A 9,306-nucleotide genomic window follows, 5' to 3' on the forward strand; every position below is an offset into this window, starting at 1 on the left:
ACCAATTTATATCAGTCTATGTATAGACATGAGGCTGTGGCTTACCAGTAATGTTCTGGCATCTTTCTCCTTTGGTGACTAGGTGGCATCTCCTTGACTCCTTTTATTCTCTCTATATATCTCTCTGCAGATTTCCCACCTGGCTTTACTCTGCTAAGCCATTGGCCAAAACAGCTTTATTCATCAACCAATAAAAGCAGCACATATATAAAAGGACATTCACATCATCTCCCCCTTTCTGTCTAATTAAAAAGGAAGGTCTTAACATTTCACATACAAAATAGTTACCAAGAAAGAAGTATAGTTACAAAATTTAGTCCATTTACATTTGACAAATTAAGGAAAATACTTTATCATCTATCCTACCTTTGTGAGTCTAAAGTTTTATATCTAATTTATCTTTTATCATAACCAAGGAAAAGACCCTAGATGGATACAATATTACCTAAGTAAACAGGAAGTATATTGTAAGCAACTTCCAAAGTTCTAGAAATGAAAGAGACATCTCACTGTGTGGATAGTCACCCAAAGTTCTTCTGTAATGTTGGGGCAACCATCTTCAGCCTACAGGCCAATAATATCTGGAAACTTTCAGTGAAGCAGAAAATTTGAAGATCTGTTCTGCCTTGTAATGCCCAAATTTATCAGTTGCTGTCTTCTGTGTCCAGCAAAATGTCTGGCAGTTTCTTCTGTGAGGCAGGTACCTTGAAGAACCATCTCATCTTTTGGAAAGTTCAACGGTCACTTTTCTGTGGGTCCTGTATGTCAAGTTCATACAGCACACCATCAAGAAATCCAAGCAAGAGCAGTTTCTTGCTCCTTGAAGGCAATTCCACAACAAGTTTCTTCAATGCCCATCAACCTCTCTGAAGTAATTGGTGCTGCCAGAAGCAGACATGTCTCACTGTTGAGAAAAGTCTAGGTTCTTAAAACATTTTAAATTCCATATTCTATAGATCTTTAAAGGTTTGAAGAATACCTATCTACATGAAATATATCTCTGTACATGTAGAAAACCTAACAAGCATGACTATAGTTTGACTATTATAGAAGACTATTAATCTGTATTTCTTAATTATATATTATATTTATAAATGGGCTGCACAAATACATTATCTTAAACAAGAGCAGAAATATACATATAACAAAATTAACCTTAAAGTATTCATTTTTTGTATCATATCCCCTTTTTTCTTTAGAAAAACTTGACTGACTATTAACCATTTATAGTCAGCCCCTTTTAAATGAAAACAAACATTTATAAACAATATTTGGAAATTTGGGCATAGTTTTTTTAGACAACTTTCTGCTGATTAGGGGTGCTGTTAATCAGGTCTTTCATGGGGGATCCTGTGTGGTAGGTCCATCTCAGCCAGCAGTCCTGAAGCGGTCATGAATGTTGGACCACCTGAGCCATCACTTCAGGGGGTTTTGTTTGTTCAAACAATATTGGCCAGTAAGGAATCCAAAGCTTTCTCTCCTCTGTGGAAACAAAAACAGAACCTGTTTTCTAAAGTAACATGTCCTTAGACTTAATTTTCAAAGTCAAGATACCCTTAAAATATATGCATGTTGGTTTAGCTTAGCAGTCGATACAATGAAATGTCTCTCTGTACTTAGTTCATTTACAATCAAAAATTCAAAGAAAACACAATAATATACATGATCCAGACTCTTTGTGTATTTTCCATCTTTACATGGCTATTTTTTTACTCTATTTCTGATATTTTTTAGCTTTTGATTTTTTTTTGAGACAGGGTTTCTCTGTGTATCTTTGGCTGTCCTGGACCTCACTCTGCAGACCAGACTGGCCTTGAACTCACAGAGATCTTCTGCCTCCCAAGTGCTAGGATTAAAGGCATGTGCCACCACACCCGACTGCTCTATTACTTTTTTTTTTTTTGAAGAACTTTCTCTATCCTTTTTCTTTTCTCTCCCAAGCCTATATGTATTTTTAAACACACTGTAAAACATTCAGAGGTTTTTATGTCTGAATCTGTCTTTGCTATATATCTCTATCTATTCTGACCATACATGGCCCCTCCCCTACCATCAAACCCAAGGATCAATTACTCCAAATAGCCTGTGGTGGTTTGAATGCACTTGACCCCTATAATCTCATAGAAAGTAGCATTATTTGTTGGAGTGGGTATGGCTTTGTTGGAGGAAGTGTGTCAGGATGGAGGTGGGCTTTGAAGTTTCCTATGCTCAGGATACTGTGCCCAGGGTCTCAGTTAACTTCCTGTTGCCTGTAAGATGTAGGACTCTCAGCTACTTCTCCAGCACCATGTCTGCCTGCATGTCATCATGTTCTCTGCCATGATAATGAACTTGACCTCTGAAACTGTGAGTCCACCCAATGAAATGTTTTCCCTTATAATGTAAACCTTTATGTTTGTCATGGTCTTATTGTCTCTTCCTTGCAGCAGAAACCCTAATTAAGACATATCCCTTATTCTATTCTCTGGCTACTTTTCTTGGTCCCTCTTGGCATCACAGGAAGCTTCCAGACTCTCCCATGATGGTCTGCTATTTTGGACCTTTTATGTACCTTGCCTCTATTCCTCTCTGCTTCAGCACTGGGTGCTTCCCCCTCATGATTCTTAAGAAGTTCAGTCCAGGCCATTTCTTTAGACTTACTATATCTAGTTAAGATCATCTTCCACATAGAGGGGTGCTATTTCCCCTGCATAGTGAGGGAGAAGCAGGGAGGCAGAGTTGGAGACACTCTGCTCAACTTCTTCCTTCTGCAGGCAGATGTTGTCCAGCTGCAGAGAACAGACAGCAGGTGCTCTCCAGCTGTCAGTCTTTCCAGATGCAGAACATGACGGTTCCCAAGGCCACACCCTCCGCAGGGCAGCTTGTGTCCAGGGGCTGAGTAAAGCGGGGGTATGGGGCTCCAGTCTTTCTGCCCAAGACGGAACAATTCTAATGAATCACGCTTACTCCAGAGTTCCTTCTCCCAACACTTAGTCAGGCTTCAATCACAGTTTGGCCTCTCCCCTGCCCAGTCCTGCTTCTTTCTGCTTCTTGTCTGGGGCTTTAACTGCTAGTCAGCATTTTGCACCCCAACATCATTTCAGAATAGACTCAGAGACCCCAGCCTGCAATATCTGAAAATCTAAACAGTACTCTGCACCTCTACTCAGAAATACTTAATACAGTTCTCTTGCTTTTCCTTAGCCCCTGCCCCAGCCCAAGACTTGGAAATTACAGTAAATGTTGCCTTTCCTATATCATCATTCAGTGTCTCCTGATCTTCAGACACACACACACAAGCAAAGCTTTTGAGAGAAACTTTTATACCAACCTGTATTCCTTCGTCTGGCCTTTGAAAGGGTGCCTTTGAGACTCAAGGTTGAAAATGGATGCCTTTGTTCTCCTGTGTTTGTCTGTGGCCTTCCTTTAGGATGCAATGAGCTTGAGACCCTCTGAGTGCTGCCTGAACTAAGTGGAGGGTTCTTGTGCTGCGTGAGGGCAGAAGTCTGTGTGGCAGGAACAAAGAAAATGCCTGTATTATCTCAAAGTCTTTTTTTTCTTGAAAAGCATGATCTCATGGAGCCCCAGCTGGCCTCTAATTTTGCTAGAGCAGAGAGTTATCTTGAACTTCTTACCCTTCTGACTCCACCCTCCTGGTGTTGGGATTAGAGCATTTGCTACTGCAGTCTGTTTATATGGTCCAGAGCTACACTGGGCTTTGCGAGTACTGGGCAAAAGTTCTACCTCCACACTCCATCCCCAGCTTTCTAAGATAGTCTTACCCTAGCTTTCTTGCAAATATCCACAATTGTCAAAGCACCAATGAAAACAACTGGAATTTTCCTCTGTTCTGGTTTTGAAACCCATGCATGGAGGGTAAAGGTATAGCAAGGGAGACACTCTAAAACCTTAATTGTTGGCACCTGAAAGCTAAAAGATGCTCTATCAAGAACTTGGAAATGAATATTCTCCTGGGGGAGATATGCAAATTCATCTGAATGAGGGAGAGATTAGCACTCTGAAAAGCAAATCAGCCTGTAAATTCCACCATTTGAAAGCTGAGGCAGGAGGATTTCAAAGTCAAGGTCTGCTTGGGATACAAAGTGAGGTGGACACCAGCAACATAGTGAGGTCGGCCCCCTACACACACCACACACACACACACATACACACACATCCCCCCCCACAGCCTCACACTCACACACACATACACACACATGCACACACACACCCTCACACACATACACCTCCCCACCCCCCCACACACATACACACACACGTACATACATGGAATCTAACTCAGAAGTTGACCACTTGCTTAGGATGTGTGATGACTTAGGTTTAATTACAAGTACTTGGGGCAGGCAGTGGGGAGAGGAAGGGCGTGGAGATGGGGTTTTGTTGTATATCAGTGAATACATTATTCAGGGAGATCATGAAGCTAGAAATAAAAATATTAGGCAATATCAAGAAAAGAGTCTGAGAAACAGACAGGAACTTCTTACCTGTTGTACGAATGTGTCAATGTGTACAAAATACCTGGTACACTATTACAGTGCTGTTGAAGCAAGCGTTGTTAGCACCTTCTCGTGATGGTTAGCTTTAATCACCAACAACACACCACCTGCAATTACCTAGGAAGAGAATTCCAAGGAGAGATTGTCTATTTTGGTTTGGCGTGTGGCATCTTTGTGGGGGGATTATCTTAATTAAGTTAACTTACGTGGGAAAACCCAGCCCAGTATGGGCAGTACCATTCCCTAGGCCTGGAGTTCTGACTAGACCGTGGGTAGAGTGACTGAACTAAGCACCAGCAAGCAAGGAAGTGGCCTGCATGCTGTCATTGCTCTCGGCTACTGACTGTGGAGGTGATGTGATCAGTGCTTTGAATTTTCTGCTTTGACCTCCCACCTGGTGAGCTGTAACCTAGAATTGTAAGCAGACATAACCCCTGTCTCCGCTAAGTTGCTTTCTGTGAGTGCATTTGATCACAGCAACAGAAATGAAGCCAGGGCATTTCCCTTTAGTCTAGACTGGAACTGAGCTCTTCTTTCAGTATCAGACTGCACAAGAAGGGATAGCAAGGCACTTGAGGCATACGTCTTGGACTTGGTGGCTTCTAATTCTGTGCTCTAAGGAGCCCTGGGCCTGCATGTAGGAATCTGGGTGTACTGTTGCAAAGCCATAGTGGAAAAAGAAACTGATAGAAAAAACAAGAGACCCAGGCATTTCAGCATTCTCAGGGTCCTCCGCCCTTACTGATGAGCCAACTCTAGGACAGAAGCCTCAAGGGTAGCCACCAGCAAGACCAGTCAGAGATTTGGACAGCCAAGACCACCAATTTTTTTTTTTTTTAGACTTATGAGACACAATGCGACATTTTCCCTTTTCATCCAGTAGATTTTTAAAAATGGTCTGTGACGCTTCAGCTGATGAAAAAGAGGTTGTAGCTTACAGGCGTCAAGGCTTTCAGGGCAGGCCCTCCCAATTAAGAGATGAATTCAGCACAGATAGCACAGTACACTCCATTAAACATGCGCCTCACCTTCTGCCCTCTGTGCTAACTGCAGACTCGCCTAACGAGCTTCCTACCTTTCCACGAGCCCCCGGTTCCTGCGTTGCCACGCAATGCTGACTGGAGAGACAGAAGGCACTAGTTAAAAAACAGAAAAAAAAAGACAGAAAGAAAAGCTTAAAATAATTTAATGTTGTATTTTAAAAGGTATTGTGTAGGTATGTAGGCTTATAGATGTTTAGGTGTGTGTTAAGAAGAAGATAAACCTCAGTTGTTGCTCCTCAGATGAGAAACACTTGGGTTATTTTTTAAGTTGTTATTTTCTTACTTTTTTTTTTTTAAGACAGTGTTTCTTTGCCTGGAACTCACTGAGCAGGCACGGCTGGGTAGCCCGGGGAACCTTAGGACTCTGCCTGTCTCTGATGCCCCGCAACTGGAATTACAATTTTGTAACACAATCCCCAGCTTTCTTGTTGTTTTAAACATGGGTTCTGGGGGATCAAACTCAAGTTGTTACACTTGCAAGGCAACAGATTTACCAACTGAACTGCCACACTGGGCCCGGAGAAAGTTCTTTTGTGTGCTTTCTTTATCAATCAATCACCCTCAGAGCAATGGTTGCTGCATTTCTTACTCCATGAGTTAGCTGTGACTGTCCTTGACCTCCATATAAATGAATACATGCAGTCTATGTTCTTCTACATCTGGCTTCATTCTCTCACCCTACCGTCTGTGAAATTTATTTGCTGCTATTTAAGTTGATCATCATTCTTTCCCATGGCTGTCTACTGTGCCATAGAATAGATACACCAATCGCTGGCCATGGATTTTATTTCAGTTATTTTAAGTTTGGAACTAGTAAGAAGACAGACAAATATAACTAACAAATATATCAATGGTATATTCAATAACTCTAGTCATCATAAAAATTTAAATTAAACTCCTGATAACATACTATTTCACATTCACTAGAGTAGTTAAAATTAATGCAGCTGGTAAGGCCCAATGAATATTGTTCTGGCTAGTTTAATGTCACCTTGACCTTCCTCCCCATGTTGATTTTGGTTATAGTGTTTCATCATAGCAATAGTAACCCTAACTAATACAAACTGGTACCAGGAGTGGGGCATTGCCGTGACAGACCTGACCATCTTTTGGGAAGGATTGTGAAAGGACTTTGAAACTTTGGGCTAGAAGAGTTATTGAGTGTTGTGAGCTCAGTGGGCTCTTCTGTAGGAGTCTGGAAGGTAAGAATGTTGAGAGAGGGGCAGACAATGGAGGCCTGGCTTGTGAAGCTCCAGAGGGAAGCAAAGACTCTCCTGGGCTTTTTGTGTGAAGAATCTGTGGTTCTGGTTAGCTGGGGCTGAAGAATCAGCTGTGACTAACAAGATCCCAGAACTGCTGAAGCAAAACCTTTGCTTTGCAGGGATACTTGATGCTGGTCAGCTGGACCTGAGACATTAGCAGTGATTAAGAAGAGACCAGCCAGCATTACTGAGGTGAAATCTTCTGAGAAGCGAGTGTTTCCTGCGGGTCAGCAAGCAGAAGCTGTGTTCCAGAGATGGTCAAAGTTTGAATCTGTAAAGACTTCAGAACTTTTAAAGTCTGGATAATGTTTCATATTGTGATATTGATGTTAATGTGTGATCTTGGAAATGAACAATAAAGACTTAACACCAATGTGCTTGTGTGTTAAATTGATGAAGGGTCAATTGTTCTGGCTAGTTTTGTGTCAACTTGACTCAAGCTAGTTACCTGAAAGTTTCTAACTTCAACTGAGAAAATGCTTCCTAAGATCTGGCTGTAAGGCATTTTCTTAATTAGTGATCAATGGGGGAGTGCCCAGGCTGTTGTGGGTGGTGCTGGAGGTCCTGGGTTCTATAAAAAAACAAGCTGAGCAAGTCATGTAGTGGAGGTAAGTCATTAAGCAGCACCTCTCCATGGCCTCTGCGTCACTTCCTGCCTACAGGGTCCTGCTCTGTTTGAGTTCCTGTCCTGACTTCCTTTGATGGTGAACATTACTGAGGAAGTATAAGCAAAATAAACCCTTTCCTCCCCATCTTATTTTGGTCATGGAGTTCCATCATAGCAATACCAACCCTAACTAGGATGATACAGAACTAGAATTCTCATACACTAGTGGTAAAAATGTAAATGAATCCATCACTTGGAAAATATTTAACAGTCTTTTTATAAAGCTAAACACAAACTTAATCAATGACGCAGACATTCCACTCTCAATTGATTTACCCAAGACAAAACACAGAACTTTCTAATATCAACTTATTACACAAATAATGCATTGATTTATTATTTTTAAAAATATCATTTTAACCCAGTTCATGTAGGTTCACATTAGAAAGAGATAAATTTGCTTTTGTGTGCTGACAGAAAATCAGGTTTCTTGATATAGAGTTGAGTAATAGATATGAGACAGTAGCAGCTCTTTTAATCCAATAAAGAGCATCTTAGGGTTTCCTGTGTTGAGTGGCCCCTCCACTGTGCTCTCTGCTAGCAAAGCATCCCCTCCACATCACTATCTGGGTATGGTGGTGAAGTTCTGTCAGAAACAGTGAGAGCAAGAACCACCCATCGAAAATAGTGTCATGGAAGACACCAGCTTTGAAAGACTGGAGTGAGACCGAGACCAGTATGAGGAATGTCAAAGGAAAAGGGTTTAAACGAAGAGATCCCAGAAGGTCAGATATGGCAAAGAAGTAAATTAAGAAAGTTCTGGATTTTGCCTGGAGAAAATCAACAGTTACAAAGGCGTGATGGAAGAAAGACAACTGTGTTGAAGGGAAAGGAAGAAATAGAATTTGTGGCCATGGATGGTTCCTTAGAGGTAGGGCAGACAATGAAAGAGGAAGGGGTTTTGTTTATCTTGTTATTTTTGTCTTGCTGGGGAGTAAACCCAGGGTCCTGTGCATGCTAGGCAGATCCTCAACCGCTGAGATCCCTACCCAACAAGAAAGGTTTATGCATGAGGAACTTGACCACATTTTTAGTTTGAGGTGAAGGAATGAACAAGCATACAGAGGCTGTTGATAAAACAGGAAGGAGTTTGATTGAGGAAAAAATTAAGAAGAGGAAGGAGTAAAAATCTTGAATACATTTAAGGAAAGTCTTCAGTTGATCTAGAAAGACTATCATTTACACAAAGAAAGACCTCTCTTACTCCGTGGGAGGAAGAAAGGCAAGCTGGGCAAGCATGGAAGACACCAGTGGCAGAGCTGGGGAAATCTGACTGATGGTCATTCTTTTCAGTGTGACATGGGACACAAGGACATGTGTAATGAGTAGGACCTAATAATGGTGATTGGCCTAGTGGGAAAGTGAAGTTTTGAAGCAAAGAGAGGAGCAAGGGAAAAAATCAGTATCGTGTGAACATCTTGATAGGGTCAGGGGCCCTGCACTAATGAGGTGATGGATTTGAGATAAAGTGAGTCCATAGCATGGCTGTGCACTTTGATTTGGGGGTAACCAGGTTCAGAGTAGAAGAGAGAGAAAGAACAGTCTATATGTATGTGGAGATTGAAGGGGTTGGGCAAAATAGCAATGCTATCAAGCTAAGTTAGGAAGATAGAAAAAATTAGGGTGGGATTTAATAGGATCAGAAATGTATGTGGGATCAGAAACAATAGGACAAATGTAAGGAGAAGGCTTAGCAACAGCTGAAAAAGAGTCACGTGTTTCATAAAAACTGGTGAAGGTCAACGGCTTTGATTGTGTCTGAGCCTGACAAGGACAGTCTGGGAGCGTCAGGATCTCACTCTCAGATCTGTGCTGTCCGCTCCTAGGATGGGCTACCA

The sequence above is a fragment of the Microtus oregoni genome, unplaced genomic scaffold, assembly GCF_018167655.1.
Source record: "Microtus oregoni isolate MIOR12 unplaced genomic scaffold, Mior012 000008F_ref0000371, whole genome shotgun sequence".
Classification (NCBI taxonomy): Eukaryota; Metazoa; Chordata; class Mammalia; order Rodentia; family Cricetidae; genus Microtus; species Microtus oregoni.